This window comes from Phocoena sinus, chromosome 4, assembly GCF_008692025.1.
Source record: "Phocoena sinus isolate mPhoSin1 chromosome 4, mPhoSin1.pri, whole genome shotgun sequence".
Lineage (NCBI taxonomy): Eukaryota > Metazoa > Chordata > Mammalia > Artiodactyla > Phocoenidae > Phocoena > Phocoena sinus.
The window spans coordinates 44,119,049-44,135,818 of NC_045766.1; the positions used below are offsets into that span (position 1 = coordinate 44,119,049).

The 16,770-nt window shown below is 32.9% G+C and overlaps 1 pseudogene; it reads right to left on the bottom strand.

The window, feature by feature from the left end:
• Nucleotides 1–14,680: 14,680 nt before the first annotated feature.
• On the bottom strand, nt 14,681–14,780 carry LOC116753762 (annotated as a pseudogene).
• Between the last annotated feature and the right edge of the window lie 1,990 nt (nt 14,781–16,770).

Below are 16,770 nucleotides of genomic sequence, written 5' to 3' on the forward strand. Positions count from 1 at the left end.
ATGATTTTTCCATGACTTTATAACTTACTCTCCAACTTAACTATATACTGTTATTAGAAAAAAAAAATTGAATAAATGTACACATGAACCAGAACCAAAGTTTCTAGATCATTGTTGCTGCCATTGCAGTCCTCAGAAACCTGCATCATAATTACCTGAGCTGTTACTGGAAATGCAGATTCCTGGGTCCACCCCCGATCAACTGAATCAGAATTTCTGAGGGCTTGAGCCATGTATGTGCATTTTTAACAAAACTGTGTGTGGTTTCTATGCACACTAAAGTTTAAAAACCTTGTTCTATATTCTCAATCCAAAACCTTCCCACACTGCCACCAAAGGGTTAAGTCAGCAGCTGTATAAGGTTTTTCTTTTTATTTCTGCATTAATATAATGTGGGAGATCCCATCTGGTATGAATCAGGAAGGAACTTGTCTTGAGAGGAAAAATTCTCATTGTGGGGAACAATTATTTTCTCATTTTTTTGAAATGTGTATATATCTACATATTTGTGCATGTGTGTGTGTGTCAAATAGAGAGAAAAAGTGCTTCCCTCATTCTCTCACATGAAGAAAACCTTTGTACAAATTAGGTAAATAACTTCAAGAAGAGATGCCATGTTTGTCTGCATTTTGTACTTATTTTTGCTTCCTCTATCTACACAATCCATCTTAGTGGATAATGGATGTCCTGTCTTCTTTTGTAATACAGTCTTTGAATTGCAGTCATGGAAATTGTCTTAAAAAGTCCTCTTGTCCTTCCCTTGGCCTCAAAGCCTCAAATATTTAAAATTCTATTTTTAAAAATTTTCCACAGTTAAATGTTCTGATATCCCTTGGGAACCAATTTAGTGTTGAACAGTCTCTTCCATTATCAAAAGCTTCTTTCTTTCTTTCCTTGTTTTGCTATTAAAATTCATTTTTGCCTGTTATTTTTTCAACAAAAACAAAAAGACCTGGTCACCACAATCTGTGGAATAGCTCTTCATTGAAGACTATTAATAATGACCTTTCTATCAGCTCTTTAAATAATATAAGTCCTTTTTACTTTTCTTGGAGTTCTCATTTTCTAACCCTTTAATTATTTTTCTTCCTCTATCCTGAACTCTCTTCATTCTTCTCAAGTTCTGAGGTGTGAAACTATACACAGGAAGATCTTACCGTTGCTGAATATGATAGGATTACCTGGCTGCTCATATTTACTCTACTCCTATTTATGCATCCCGTAGAACTCTGAGAGGTGCAGATTAGATGTAAATGGGTGTCCCGTGATGTTCATGGTCTTGAATAATTTCATAACATTTTTCATAAAGATATGGTTGTTATTCTCAGGAACCTGGGCAGTTTGTATCATAGATAATTGCTTTCTGGCTATTTATAGCATTTTAAGTTTCAGTTAGATGAATTATTCTTCACTTCCACACGCAAAGCCGTTATTATAAAAAGTTGTTTGAGCAGAACACAACAACTCTGCATTTTAACAGAGGGAGAAAAGACCACTTTATATCCAGCCTGTAAAGAGCATTCCTTGGGGGGTATGAAATGATACAGAGTCCTGCTTTCCCAACCTAATGCACACAGTCCAACATGCTCTTTATATTTTCTTTTATATTATTATCTTGCTTAGCTATTCTAAATCCTAAAAAGAAAATCTACCTTGACAGTAGCATTTATTTACTAATTCTAGTGAAATTTTAAGTAAAAAATGTTTAAACTAGAACATGAAATTGACAAAGCTGTAAATCAGATTTACACTTGTTTCATCAATTTAAATAAAAATGCAGAGGACTTACTTTTGGTTTTGTTTGTTGTTTGTTGTCTTGCTCCGTATTGGAAATGGCCAATAAAATTATATATTCATTGTTCTATAAAAATATATTGAATGCTTATTATGTCAATGCATGCAATCAGTTTAACTGCTGTCAGAGAAAGTCTAAAACAGATTAGCACGGTCTGGGTTTCCAAGGGTTCTCTTTCTTATTTTCTATTGAAATAGATTTTTTTGCATTTTGTTTATTTATTTATTTTTAAATGTCTTCTGTGTATCTCATTTATTGAAATTCCAAGGCTTTTCTTTTTGCATTCTCTCCCATCCCAACTCTGAAATTCCAGGTCTTTGTTTTAACTTACTTGGCTCTGCATGCAGTCCAGAGACTCTTGGATGTAGCCAGTTTTTGTTGTACAGAAGGATGATATCACTAGCACATCCTTATCTCATTTCTCAGCTCTTTACCCTCCTTTCTACCCAGCTACATTCTTCTCACTCTCAAATGGGCTTATGAGGACTTAGGGAAGTTTTACAAAGACATTGAATGTTTGAGATGTATCTTCAAAACACAAATGTCATCTTGCCATACCCTACCTTTAATAGAAACTATTGCTTGTAGGATAAAATCTATACTCTTTTCTATGCACTTGATAATTTGACACCATGTTACATCAAAATATCCCCCTTTTTAGTTTCTCTGCCTTCTTCCACACACACCCCCCCAAACTGCTATTTTCCAGGTTATGCCTGTTGTCCACCTTTCACTCTGAAAGGTATGAATGAAAAATTATGTAATCATCCCTATATTAAGATGCAGCTCATACATTTAATGCATTTGTGAAACTTCTCTAAGTTTCCATTAGCAGAACATTGTTTCCTTCTTTATGTTCCTATGGAAGTTAAAAAAATGCCTGCTATAACATTTAACAATTAAAGAATGTGGTTTTAGATGCCAGGACTATATAATCATTCATTCATTCATTCATTCAATAAATATTTTATTAAGACATACTTGAAGTCAAGTACTGTTGTGTGATACAGTTAATGCTGATGAAGAAAACTAACAAGGACCATGTTTTCATGTTGCTTTTATCCTTCCTTCCTTCCTTCCTCCCTCCCTCCCTTTCTCCCTCTCTCTTTCTATCTCTCTTTCTTTCTTTCTTTCTTTCAGAGGAGCCTGCAGATAAGTCAACAAATAAATTCATTTCAAGTTGTCATAGAAAATAAAATAGAATAATGTAATAAAAGTAGAGTTCAGATTTGGTTTCAGTTAAAGAAACTGTTCAGGAAAATCATATCTGAGGATGTGATCCTTAAGCTGGAAAACTGAATGATGAGACTATGTTAGCACCATGAAGATCTGGGAGAAGGGAGTTCTAGACAGAGTAGAGGCCCAGAACAACAGGAGTGAACTTGGTGGTTTGAAGAATTGAGAGAAGGCCTGTTGTGACTAGAATATGTACAGAAAGGTGGAGGAGCATAGTCAGAGATAGCATGGGAGAGATAGTCAAGAACTATGCTATTAATAGAGGTTCTTCAGTAAATGTTTTTTCTTTAATGAATAGTAATTGTAATTGATATTATAATAATGTTTTAATGGTATAATGAAGGGCAGTGGATGAAAAGGAAATGGATTAATAGATTTAGGTCCATAATCTTTAAATATTTCAACCCAATAATGGCCAAAGCACTATCATAAGTCTGTAGTATAGTGTAGGATCCACATCACAGACAATGTACTTTTTACAGCATAAATATAAAAAATGTGCCTGAAACTATCAAAGAATTTTACTGTAGACAGTCATGCCCACTCATTTTTTGTGATTCTAAAGTAATTTGTAAAGGAGAGACTAAAATGAATTTTGATGTCACAGGAAGAGATGCATTAAAGATGAGGAAACAAACTGGGTAATTTGTGAATATAAATCTTTCTATGGATATATTCAAAATGCATTAGACTATAGTCTCTTAAAGTATAGGAACTATTTTTTTTATCAGTCTTTGTTTACACAAATGTTTAATTAAATAAAAATATATATCCCAAATTATATTTTTAAAGTTCAATTTTGTTTCCTTAAGCAACTAAGATAATTTTTAAAAACCTCAAAGATTAAAGTATAACTTTTTGTTCATTAGTCTCTTCATAGCAATTTTAAATAATTTTACTTTTTTAAAATAAAATGTGTTTGGATCAACTCCAAAATAATTTTGCATATTAAATTATTTTTCTTTTATAGAAATAATAATTGAGAGTGGCTTAGCATAATTAACAAGCAAAAAACTTACAGAATAATATTCTAAAGACAAAGAAAAATTCAACATTACAGAATTGTCTTCTCTCATGAAATATCAGGCAGATGGTAGAGATCACTGTGGTTCTTGATGAGTGGGAAGTAAGAACATCTCCACATTGTACCATGGACAAGTGTCAGCAAACAAGTACAATTTTAGTGTAAATCTTAATGGAACCCAATATTCCACTTTTATAGTAAAGTGTCTGTGCTCAAATAATCCTTATTTTGAGATTCTCTAATGATGCCGGATCCATATCTTAGGCCAGGAATTCCCTGTAATATTTCATTAGGTTTGTCAACCAGATTTATTCATAAATGAGAATAAATGAACATGTCAGCATAAGTTATTGTGGTAATTTGTGAAACTGTTAATGAGATATTTTCTGAGCTCATAAAAGGAAAGAGCTATGTCATTAAATTACTGCACAATAATTTTATTTTGATGCAGTAAGTGAGCTGATATTTTATCAAAAATGACACCCTGCTGCATCAGTGAACTGAAGATGAACAATTAAATGTTCCAATGAAGGAGGTCTGATGTTATTTAGATGTAGTTAAGATGGAATGTGGAGTTTAAAAAAAAAGGGGTTATTATTTTGAATTAATAGATATGTTTTTTAACTTTTTAGAATGTAATTAGGAAACAATAATAAGAATTGCCCTATTAAAAAAAAGATTGTTTTTACAGTGTAACAAGTATGTGGTGTTCTTGAATGTAGACACAAATATTAAGTGTTTACAGGATGCTTAAGGGATAAACAAGTCTTACAGTGAGCCTATGGAGACAATCAGGTAATCATGGGTGTTAAATTTGGGTTCTGCTGTGCTATAAGGAAAGAAGGAAAAGGACATGGACACAAGAGAAAGAAGACTATGTGTGTTTATCTCAATTTGAGCAGTATTTAAAAATAAACTGTAAGTTTATAAGTACTCTAGCAACAAAGGGAGGGTGGTGATGTTAGTAGATAGCACAGGACATTCTATCAGAAAGAGGGAAAAATTGAGTATTGGAATGGAAGACATCTCTCCCTGTATGGAGAAGAGGGAGCACCTGTAGTTTACTAGACGCTGACATTGGAGCTACAGGGTTTGTGAAGAAACCAGTTCATTAAGTGTGTTCTTCAACCTTTTATTGTCATCACTATGGTATCCAGGGAACCTGTACAATTTTTGTGATGCTTCTGGGAACATTAGAAACCAACTCTTCAAGGTTTGAACATCTCAAAGGCAATACACAATATGTTTACAACCTCTGCATATAAGGACCTAAGAGTAAAAACAGGAAAACATACATATAGATAGATCTTCATAGTACATCATTATAAGTATAGCTCATCAATACTCTTTTTTTTCCCTTAAACTGTGTTTTCATTTTGTCTCCTTTAATGTTCCTGGGTAGATGAGCACCTTTCTAAAATTTCTCCTACCTGTGGCTTTTATTTAACTCAATAAGAATATCATTCCTGGCTCTCTTCCTCAAATAAAAGTTAAGTCAGACTTATAAGGTTTGGAGTGGACTAATCTTAAACGTGAGTGATGGATGTAATCACTGATTTCATAAGAAAATATTTACTGGGTGCTTGCTGGCTAGTTGGCTGTAAGTAAGAAGCTGGGGATACACTTAAATATAAGAGATTCCCTGTGCTGTAGATCCTATAACTTAAGTAGGAATATAGGAGACACATGTAAAAAGGAAAATCAGTTATTAAATGAGCGCATTAAAAGTTCTATAATTCTTTAGAAAGGCCACAAACATAGAGGTATATGATAGTTAAGAAGGCTTTGTGGGGAGAAATGCCTTCAGTTGGAACATATAGCAAAGACAGTAATAACTTTAGCATGCTTTACATTTGTATAAAAATTTTATATGTGTTATTTAATTTGCTTGTTACAAGAACCATGAACATTTTTACTTTGTTCATTTTTTAAGCAACTGAACCTCAAGGAATTTATGGTAGAGTTGGGAGTCAAATTCAGGCATTTTGTTCTATTACTTATACTATTTGATACAGTGCCATTCAATGGAGGACTTAGACCATCAGATAAACTCTTTAGAGGAACTTTATTACCAAAATCACGGAAGTAGTATAATAGTAAACAGCATGGGACCTGGTGTTCATATCCTGGCTTTATTCCACTTTAGCTATGTGACCTCTGAGAAATTTTTATACCTCTATTTCATCTATAAATCATGAAAATAATATTACTCATATGGTTGTTTGGAGGATTAATGAAGTAATACCTGCAAAGTCCTTAGACTAGTATCTAGCTGTATCAATAGTTCTCAAATTTTGGGTTTTAGGACCCTTTTACAAACTTAAAAACTGTAGTGCATCCTAAGGAATGTATATGTGGGTCATAGCTATCAATACTTGCCATATTAGAATTTTTAAATGTCTCTATTAATTAATTAAAAATTACAACAATATACCCCTTACAAGCTTAAATAAATAACTTTTTTAAGGAAAAGTAACTATATTTTCCAGACAAAAAAATTTAGTTAAAAGAGTGGCTTTGTTACATTGTTACATTTTTTCAAGTCTCTACTATTTTCTATAATGAAACAGAGATGGATTATCATATCTTTTTCTGTATGCAATCTGTGGTGATATGTTGTTTTTGTAGAAGTATATGAAGAGAATCTGGTCATACATAGATATGTAGTTGGAAAATATTTTTAAAAGCTTTTTTCAAAATTGTGGATTTTCTTTGATAGTACACCAAATCTTGACAAATGATAGTTTCTTAAAGATTTGTTGCAATGTGGAATTTGAAATCATATTAGAGCTCTGTTACATTAAAATCCATTGATCTATCATGTACTTTGAATGGATTTTTTACTGATGCGTCATGCGTTGGTCACTTGAAAAATGTTGGTTAACTTATGCTGATCTCCCAAATGTTGCCACATTTCATTATGCAATATCCAAAAATCACATTCATTAGTGTCACCACCAATTACATTAGATTTTTTTTTCATTATTGGGAAGCTCTTATTTAATTATTGGGAAGCTCTTAAGCCTATTATGGTAGATGCAAGTTTTTTATATCTCTTATTTTTGCTTGAAATCCTGAATTTTCTTATTAATAAATGATTGTTTTCCTTGAAGTATAAACTCACTTTGTTCCTTTCTGTGAAAATTTCTGCCAAATAACCATCTGAATAATTGTAGTTTGCCTATCAGTTGTTCTTTCAAGTAAAAATTCCTTTCTATGTAAAAAGCAGCTAGTACCACTCAACATAAATAATCACACATCTGATTTTTCTGGAGATGATCATCCTATGTTAGTAGGCAGCAGAAATGCATATGTAAATTTCCCATTTTATCACAGGGAAGAGTAAAAAAGATATTTATGGGTTGTGATTCAATAAAATTAATAATTTTTATTGTTTTGTGGATATTCTTAAGTGAATCTGACTTTTTTTTTTATTTTTTAACTGTGTATGTGGTGGTAAAGGATACAGTTTTGTACCAGTGCCGTGGTTTGTGCTGAGACACTAGCAATGTTCTCCACCATTGCTTTTGCATCTTTCACAGTGAAAATAGCAAACAACATTTTAGTGCCACAAAAATAGATTTGAGCTCATGAACCCCATAAAAGTGTCTTGGGAACCTCAAAGATCCTTGACCACACTTTGAGAACCACTGTACTAGGCATTCATGTTAAATATATTATTATTAAGAGAGAAGATCCAAGGTCTGTGCAAAGAATTAGTAGCGTAGGTAAATGTGAATGGCAGATTCCTATTGGCAATACACTTGGGAGAAGTAAGAGCCAGTTGTAGAGAGTTCTGTTTTATAAAGGACTCTGTATTAAACAATTGAACAAAGGAAGACCTAACATTTTAGTTGTTTTTAAGTCTGTATCAGGATGTCTCCATGAAGCATAGCAGAATAATTCTATCCAAAAAATGGATAGGCCATATAACTGTATAGTCCAAATAGTGTTTGCAGGTTTGAGTTGTTCACTGTTGTTCAAGTGTATTACTTTTGTATACATAATTTTGTCGGACTAGATGTGCATGCCTTTATGTAATATGTATCCTTCATGCCACTCAGCCCAAAGGACAAGGTATATATATATACTTATTGAACAATTATTTGCTACCACACAAGCCATATTTTATAGTCAAACTTGGTATGTGGTTCTGTAACATAGACCCAGAAAGAGTGATTGTGTACTCAGTAGATGTAATCTTTGGAAGTTATATCTAGATGGCATTTCTTTTATGTGCTTCTTAAAGAAAAGTATTATCCTATTCCTTCTATATCTCTCATTTACAATATTTATCTGGAAAGGAAAATTCACTAAGGTATTCACATCCATTAGGTTCATTGTACTAGAACCATTCTTAAAATTTAGAATTAACTTATTTATATAGAACTTTGTATTTTACAGTAAACTTTTTTAGAATAAATAAACAAATTTATTTTTAAAAAATGGATATAAGTAGGAGGATAATGAAAATATTGGGTTGGCCAAAAGATTCGTTTGTTTTTTTCCGTACGATGGCTCTAGCAGCACTTAGTTGTCTTTAACTTCATTCAAAATAATTTTGTTAGACTGATTGTGACAACTGTCATATCAGCGTGCATTTAAAAAAAGACATCAAAATTGGTGAATTTTTGTGTAGCCATTTTAATATTGAAGATGGAAGAAAAAAGCAACATTTTTGGTATGCTTTATTATTTCAATAAAGGTAAAATCACAACTGAAACACACAAAAAGATTTGTGCAGTGTATGGAGAAGGTGCTGTGACTGATCGAACATGTCAAAAGTGGTTTGCGAAGTTTCGTGCTGGAGGTTTCTCTCTAGACGATGCTCCACGGTCGGGTAGACCAGTTGAAGTTGATAGCAATCAAATCAAGATATTAATTGAGAACAATCAACATTATACCACGAGAGAGATAGCTGACATGCTCAAAATATCTAAATCAAGCGTTGAAACTCATTTGCACCATTTTGGTTATGTTAATCGCTTTGTTGTTTGGGCTCCACATAAGTTAAGCGAAAAAACCTTCTTGACCACATTTCCGCATGAGATTCTCTACTTAAACATAATGAAAACGTTCTGTTTTTAAAACAAATTGTGATGGGCGATGAAAAGTGGATACTGTACAATAATGTGGAATGAAAGAGAACGTGGGGCAAGTGAAATGAACCACCACCAACCACACCAAAGGCTGGTCTTCAACCAAAGAAGGTGATGCTGTGTATATGGTGGGATTGGAAGGGAGTCCTCTATTTTGAGCTCCTTCCGGAAAACCAAAATGATTAATTCCAACGAGTACTGCTCCCAATTAGACCAACTGAAAGCAGTACTCGATGAAAAGCGTCCAGTATTAGTCAACAGAAAACACATAATCTTCCATCAGGATAATGCAAGACAGCATGTTTCTTTGATGACCAGGCAAAAACTGTTACAGCTTGGCTGGGAAGTTCTGATTTATCCACCATATTCACCAGACATTGTACCTTTGGATCTCTATTAATTTAGGTCTTTACAAAATTCTCTTGATGGAAAATATATCAATTCCCTGGAAGCAAAGGAGAAAAGGCACCTGGGACAGTTTTTTGGTCAAAAAGATAAAAAGTTTTGGGAAGATGGAATTATGAAGTTGCCTGAAAAATGGCAGAAGGCAGTGGAACAAAAGGGTGAATACGTTGTTCAATAAAGTTCTTGATCAAAATGAAAAATGTGCCTTTTACTTTTACTTAAACACCAAAGGCACTTTTTGGCCAACCCAATAAATAGTTAAACTATGTCTTCAAGCACTTTTTTTCAAGAACATTTAACTTTTGTTTTAACATGATTTTTTTTCTTACACATGCCTGTTTTATTACAGTAAACTTCCTGATACATCATCCTCTCATTCAATATTATTAAAATCCTCTGCAATCTGAGCTCTTATCTTTATTTAACTGTTCTTCCTAAGTGACCCTCAGGCCATAAAGCTGAGAATCAAGGATCAAGCATTTAACAAAAATCTTCTGAATTTTGTTTAGTCCTAAAACAAACATACTATACTTACCCTCATTTTATATTAAAAATGTGCAATTTGTCACACTTCTGTATACAACAAAAATGTTAAAACCTTCCCCAAAACATACTTTTTAATCTGACATGGTCAAAAGACATAAAACTATGGTAAAAATGTTTGCAGCTCCGCCTCTGTTTGCCAGCAGAGGTTGCTCTTAGGTTGGTGATTACCTTGAGATTACATGATATCAAGAATATTAAGCAGCTGAATGGAAGCTACATTATGATGTAATTATGCAGAAGTTAGATTTAAATTGAATAATAACTACTTGAGTGACTCTTACATGTGTGTTAATCTCCGTATCATCAGAAATTATACTCTTTACAAAGATACCTCTGTAGCAGAGCAGAAAGCGACATTCATGAAATGAAAACTGTTTATGGCTTGCCAGGAGCTAAGAATTGCTAAATTAGAAAATCAGAAAAAACTTGAGGCTAATCAAGATGGATTTATAAAATCATATACTTATTCTAATCATAGCATTTCTTTGGTTTGCTAATAAAAAGTGCAAACCTGTGCAAATCTGTTTAAACAAATGTAAAATTACAGGTAATTGCACATATATGAGAAAAATATTTTGTTATAAATTTTAAATTTAAAAAATATTTACTTGGTGATAAGCAGAATGGATAAAACTAGCAGTGATGTGCAGCCCATTTCATTTTCTTACATAGATCCGTGAATGTGCCAAGTTCATTTCACAAAGAATAATTGTAGAGTTTGAATTCCCTTGTGGTAATTCTGACATATAAAATTAATTAAATCCAATACTTCATTAAAATGGTACTTTAAAAACCTATTTAATTAAAAAAAATTTAAATGTCAGAGAACATTATGAAATAGAACTTTTATCTTCATTGTTATTGTTAGGAATTTGAAGCTTTGAAGAAAGAAAAACTTCCAAGAGTAATATGATATTTATTTTGCAAATATACATTTGAAACCAAGAAGCATATGAAATACCATTTTAAACCACTTTGTTAGTAATAATAGATTATCTATAACAATGCTCTATATTGGGGGTCAGCAAACTTTTCCTATAATGAGCCAAGTAATAAAAAATTTAAGTTTTGTAGGCCATATGGTCTCCATAATAACTATTTAGGCACATTGTAGCACAAAAGCAGCCATAGACCGTATGTAAAGGAATGAATGTGGCTTACTTTCATTAAAACTTTATTTACAAAACAGCTGGTGGACCAGATCTGTTTTGTGGACAGTAGTTTGCCAATCCCTGAGCTATATCATAATATTACAGAAAAAAAACTAAATGATTTTTATCAATAAATTTTTGCTTCAACTCCACTTATTGTTTCATAACATCTGTTGTGGACATGACATTTTTTGTTATACTTTACAATATGTAACAATTAGATTAATGTGTTTCCATTATCCATATTTTTACACCTGATGCCATAGATTATACCCTTTAAATATACAGTATATATATTTTTTCATTCCAGTGTTACTACCTTTTATAAGTAAAAATTATAAACAAAATTTAAAATGTCACTCTTTGGAAAAATTTTCATATGTCCTATAGTTAAAGTTACTAGAAATTATAGCCCTTGTTTTCTTTCTTTTTCTTTTTTTTTTGCAGAAATGTTTATTTTATCCCAGATTATTTTTGCTAATTTTGTGTTATTTTTTGGTAATATATTAAAAATAATATATTAATATATAACTCATATTGGTTTTATATTAGACAGGCAATAATAGTTTCAGTGCTAAGATATTCTGTAAGAATATGGATAAGTAAGGTATTTTAAACTCCTTCACAGAAGAGCTCAAATTCTATCTTTGTTATTTTATTTTATTTTAAAAATTACTATTGTTGTGATCATTTGGCTATTATAAGGAGAAATTTTGATTGAGCCATTCTCAGCATTGCTCATCCAATTGACAGACCTGATGATAGTTGACCATCTCAAATATTATTTAGAAGCCATTGTCCCAATAATGTCTAACCAGTAGTAATGGGAGTAATAATACAAATAATAACAATTGGAAACAACTGTATTTCACTTTATGATTGCCTGCTTGATATCTTGCAAAAGAAGAAAAAGAGTCTTAGAAAAATTTGCTTATTTGTTTAGTCAACCTACCAAAATTATTTATTGAGATTTTTAGGTATATAGGCAGGAGCAAGTTATACAACTTGCTCAAAAGTGAGATGACAGAGTTGTGATTCACAATACAGCAGTCTGTGGCCGACTGCTTCTCAGCTGGGAAACCACATGGATCTCATATAAATTTGCCTTGGTTCAAAAACATCTGATTTCTGAATTTATATACAAATCCTGTTTGCTATTATGATCACATCTCTACTGATTTAAACATATAGCTGCTATGTTACCATATGCATTGGTATTAAAGATATAAATAACATACAAGTCTACATATACATTTTAAATACCTTTAAATATTGAAATATTTAAACACTGTCTTCTAAAAAGATGTTTCTTAAATTTAATATATTTAAGGATATGTTTTAATGAATTCTTTAGAACCAACAAAATTAAAATGTGATCTTCTACAGTATTTGTTATTAAGCCCTCTATGTATCATGTAAGAATTTTTATATTTCTTGTAGAGTCATTGTTTATTTAGAATTTAATATATGTTAAAATATTTTCCTGTCACAAATATTAGCTCACAACAAAAATTTTAAACCTGAACTTTTAAACTAATTTCATGTAATTTCAGTTAACCGTGGGTCTGAAAACCATATAAATGTAATTTTTTAAATTCAAATTTAATTTTGAAAACTGCCCTTTGGTAAACTAAATGCATGCTTTCTTCAAACCCTTACAATGATTACATAACTGTCTTAAAATATTTTATTTGCTTAATATGTAAAAATATTTTCCTATGAGGTATTAATACTTTAATACTGACATTAAAATGAATGTTTTTCCATTAGGAAAAATAGTGATGTCATTCATGCATAGAGTGTTTTTGGACTTCCATTTCTTTAGTAGAGAAAACAAGGTCACAAATAATTTAGAAGAAAATTTAGATCACAGTTGGCTTTTCTGCCAAGAAATGGAAAAAAAAATTAAAATTTTAGCTTCCTGATATGCATCCAGGATATGTATAAAGGATATGCATATATTCAAATATAGGTAATTTTCATCTAAGAGCCCAAGAAATATGCATGTTAATATAAGACATTTTAAATATCATATCTTGATTTCATACTATGCATATTTAGGTACATGTTACTTGTTTCTATTGAAATAAAGCATTAATTTTGGTCACATTCAAATGTTACCAAGAATATACATTGTATTTGGATCTATTGGAGCTGTCACTGGTTGTATGTTATCCTGGTTTGTGGTAAGGGAGGGTAATATGGAATAAACTTGAGCCTAGACCTAAACTTCCTCCATGAATGAATATATTTATCTGTATACTCTAGGATTAAGACCATGTCTCCAGACAGTACTCACTACTTAAAAGCCAACTGAAAATAAAAGTGGGTTTTGTATTTGGTTCCTCAGTTTATCCTCACAAAAATTTAGCACTACAATCACTTCGGTTAATCTGTAAAGTGTGTATATCCAAGCAGTATGACTAGACCATCTTTCTAAACTAAGTCTTATGTACAGTATTTTATTGAACTGTTAACTAGTGAGAAAATATTTAAAAATAAATAAAAGAGAGAGAAAGGAAAAAAGAGACACAGAGATAGAGAGAAATCAGTTATTAGATTTTAAAGTAAAATAGTTGGGGGAGATTAGGGCTTGGCAGCTGAAGATCTATCATATTCACAGTTGCTGTAAGGTACTTTTAATTTATTTTTTAAACACCTTTATTGGAGTATAATTGCTTTACAATGGTGTGTTAGTTTCTGCTGTATAACAAAGTGAGTCAGCTACATGTATACATATATCCCCATATCCCCTCCCTCTTGCATCTCCCTCCCACCCTCCCTACCCCACCCCTCTAGGTGGTCACAAAGCACCGAGTTGCTCTCTATGCTATGCAGCTGCATCCCACTAGCTATCTATTTTACATTTGGTAGTGTATATATGTCAATGCTATTCTCTCACTGCATCCCAGCTTACCCTTCCTCCTCCCAGTGTCCTCAAATCCATTCTCTACATCTGCGTCTTTATTCCTGTCCTGCCCATAGGTTCTTCACAACCATTTTTTTTTCTTTTATTTTAGATTCCATATATATGTGTTAGCATATGGTATTTGATTTTCTCTTTCTGACTTATTTCACTCTGTATGACAGTCTCTAGGTCCATCCACCAATAACTCAATTTCATTTCTTTTTAAGGCTGAGTAATATTCCATTGTATATATGTGCCACATCTTCTTTATCCATTCATCTGTCGATGGACACTTAGGTTGCTTCCATGTCCTGGCTATTGTAAATAGTGCTGCAATGAACATTGTGGTACATGACTCTTTTTGAATTATGGTTTCCTCAGGGTATATGCTCAGTAGTGGGATTGCTGGGTCATATGGTAGTTCTATTTTTAGTTTTTTAAGGAACCTCCATACTCTTCTCCATAGTGGCTGTATCAGTTTACATTCCCACCAACAGTGCAAGAGGGTTCCCTTTTAAAAATATGGAACGCTTCACGAATTTGCGTGTCATCTTTGCGCAGGGACTATGCTAATCTCTGTATCGTTCCAATTTTAGTACATGGGCTGCGGAAGCAAGCATGCCGTGATGTATTTTAAGTACAGGCCTTGACACAATAGATATGCAATGAATATTTGCTGAATAACAAATGATTGAACAGTATAGGATTTTGATCCTCCAAATCTTTATAGAAGGTTTCTTGTATTTTTTAAATAAACAAAGAAGAGTGCATATTATATGCTGGCAGTTTTCTAAGCATTTTATGAAAATTAATTTATTTAATCTTCCTCAAAATTGTATTAGGTAGGTACCAATTTTATTCCTATTTTATGATAGAAAGATTTGCTAACTTGCCCAAGATCAAAGCTAGACAGACTCTGTGCAAGGTCTGTGCTCTTAATCACATCACTAATTCTACTTCACATAACTGATACTGAACTGTGTGCCACCAAAATTTTATCAAAATCCAGTTGAGATTGTGAGTTTGTATGTGTGTTTATATATGTGTGGCAGGAAGGGAGGTGGTGCTTAAGAGATGTGGCCTCTTCCCATATCTCGATGCCAGTGTTCTCACCCTTTTTTTCTTTCCTCTAACATAACTGGAGTACGTACTACTTGGATGGGATTGTGCATACCAGAGAAAATACTCTCTTAGCATTTTAGTCTCAGGGGTGAAAAATGGTATAGTTAAAAATTGATCTCCCCCTATCAGTTTCTTCCCAGGTGAAGCATTCCTCTCTTTTATTCTTCTTTCTCTATTCCAATGCAAATCTATATTCTGAAACTCAGTATTACATTTATTACAAGGAGGTTGTTGGGATGCATCACATCACTTAGCATCTCCTAAAGAGAGCTGTTCCTAAGTGCCAACAAATCTATTGCTTTCCTCAAACAATTGATATGTTTATATTTTGTAGACATTGTAAACTGAGAGGCAGATCATGTTCCATTTTTTGCTTTGACTACCATAATATGATATTTAAAAGTTGCAACTCTTTTTTTAAAAGTTTTTGTAAATGTAATGACCTGCACAAACCTGGTCTAGTTTTCACCCAGTCTGCATTTTTCCTTAGCCGTAATGCTCAGCAATTTAACTGTAGGTATTTTAAAGACAGCCTTTATTTTTTAATGAAGCAGTGTAAAATAAATAAAATACCAAGGGTAAGAGAAAAAATATAGTAGTCAAAACGGTTGCGCAATGTCAAAAAATTGGAAATAGGATGCTTCTATAGGCAGGTGGTGGGGAATCCAGGGACAATGCAAAAACTGAAGGTCTAAGTTAGCACATTTCAGCTGACTCCTGAAAGAATGTAGTATGGGGCAAATTACCAAGACAAGTACTTACGGGTAAAGCACCCAGGTTTAAGAACTAGTACATACACTAAGGAAAGTCTAGTTGAGAAACCCAAAAGTCATTCTTGATGATTCTCTCACCCTTAACCCTATTTTTAAGTTATCAAATCTAGCTGATCCTGTCTGGGAAACCTTCTCATATGCTCTTCTTTATGTTTATCTCCTGTGGCACCAGTCTCACCTGGAATACTGCAATGGCCTCATAGTTGGTTTCCTCTTCCTTCTTTTGTCTTCCTAATGAAATCTTCATATTTTAGCCAGAATTATCTTTTTAAAAATCACTGCCATGAATATGTCTCTACCATGTTTATATTCATTCAGTGGTTCCCAGTTTCTGTTAAAATGAAATCTGGGGGCTGATGTGTCTTTTTGTTTTCCATTCCTTGCCACTCTTCTAGCTGCTCGTTTCACACCACTTTCCCTGGTGACTCAGCCACACTCACCTGACTCAGGTTTCTAGAATAAGTCCTTTTCCTTCCTGCCTTAGGGCTATTGCACCTAGCACTTCTCTCTCCCTTCTCCCCTCCCTTACCCCTACTTACAGTCTTCCTCCTGCCCTATGTCTGGTTAATGCTTTTTCATCTTTTGCATCTTCATCTCATAAACCACTTTTGTAGTGATGATTCTCCCTGGACCTCTCAGCCTGGGTCAGAGCCCTTGCTCTATGCTGTCAGTGCATGCTGTACTTCTGTGTGTGTCAGTAATGTCTATATT